Source organism: Bolinopsis microptera, chromosome 7 (assembly GCF_026151205.1).
Source record: "Bolinopsis microptera isolate Bmic1 chromosome 7, MBARI_Bmic_1.0, whole genome shotgun sequence".
Taxonomy (NCBI): domain Eukaryota; kingdom Metazoa; phylum Ctenophora; class Tentaculata; order Lobata; family Bolinopsidae; genus Bolinopsis; species Bolinopsis microptera.
The window spans coordinates 19,810,521-19,812,047 of NC_087078.1; positions in this window are offsets into that span (position 1 = coordinate 19,810,521).

Here is a 1,527-nt window from a genome sequence, read left to right on the forward strand (position 1 = left end):
CTCGGACCAAAGATTAAAGAAAGGAACTATTAGATCTTAAAGGACCCAGTAGGTAAAGAGGAAATATGACAATTACAAGACTCCTTACCTTGTTAATAAGCGCTGTGATGCGAATCAAAGGTCGATTGATAAATTATTGGATCATCTCATTAGAATATTTGGATTGAGTTTAAGAAGAAAGTATAACCTTTTAAAATGTCTACAAGTGTTTGTGGATTACCTCAATACAATGACGTTAACTGTAAATAAGTAGAGTGTACGTGTATCAACAAATATTGACTATCGATACTGCTAGTAACTACTTTAGATATATTGAAAGATGGATCTGCTTTCAAATGATTTTTTTTAGCGGTAGCTCGAGAGACGGCCTTTTTTATCGAGTTATTACATTTTGGAATGTTCCTTTCCAGTTAAAGTTTATTGCGAATAAAATTATTAGAATTAAGAGCATTTATCTGCATTTCCATTTTTATGGAGCGAATCCTGACGTTCGCTGTGGACATTTCTATTAAATATTGGCTAATTAAAATTAATTTATAGATATTAAATATTTGAGGAATAATTGAGGATAACGTCACGTTGGTTGATAATGCAAATCGCTAGTGCGCACTGCCGCACTACTGCTACAGTCGACATCACGAACAATTAATTTCAGTATAATTTTTAAGTTTATATCATTATACACTTCCCCACAAGTTTTCAACTTCATACACTAGAGAGCTAGAGGATTTAACCTTGACGAATTTATATAGTTGATAAAAAATAAGTAATACTTACTAATCAACTGAGCCAGTCTGGCGAAACTGTGAGTTGAGAACAATACTTATTACGATACAATGCTTTTACAATACTAATTACGTTACAGTATAGAAAACCTTATGGACTTCAAGTTTATGATTTAAAATTTCGAATAAATAAGTAATATGTTATGCAGTTCAATTTGAATGTATTCATGTTCCGATTAATCAAATAAATTATAATAATATAATTAATTATGAACTAAGATCAAAATGTTGTTGAATTGATGCTATGTGATTATGAATATTATCACAATTGGTTCACTGTTTATGTGTTTTTTTCATTTGAAGTTTAAATTCAAAATTTCCTACTCCTCCTAAAATAGAATCCTGATCAGCATCGAATTTTTAGAATTGAGAAATAAAAAATAAAAACAACCTTTGAGATTAAAAAGTTTAAGAATTATTCACGTAAATCTACATTCTACGACGAAACGTTTATTATGTCAATCAAGTATAATTACAACAATCATTTATAAGGTAATCACACTATATAGTGACAACACTATATAGTGACAAGCACTTTCTAATGACAGCTGATCTTTGTCATTATATAGTGTGCAAAACGCACTATATAGTGACAAAACTATATAGTGACAAATCTATATAGTGACAAATCTATATAGTGACAAATCTTATATCGACTTTTCCTTACTTTTCTTAATTCTACTTTTAGAATACTACTAAAGCAAATAATTTTATTTAAGTAAAATGTATAACTGTCATAGAA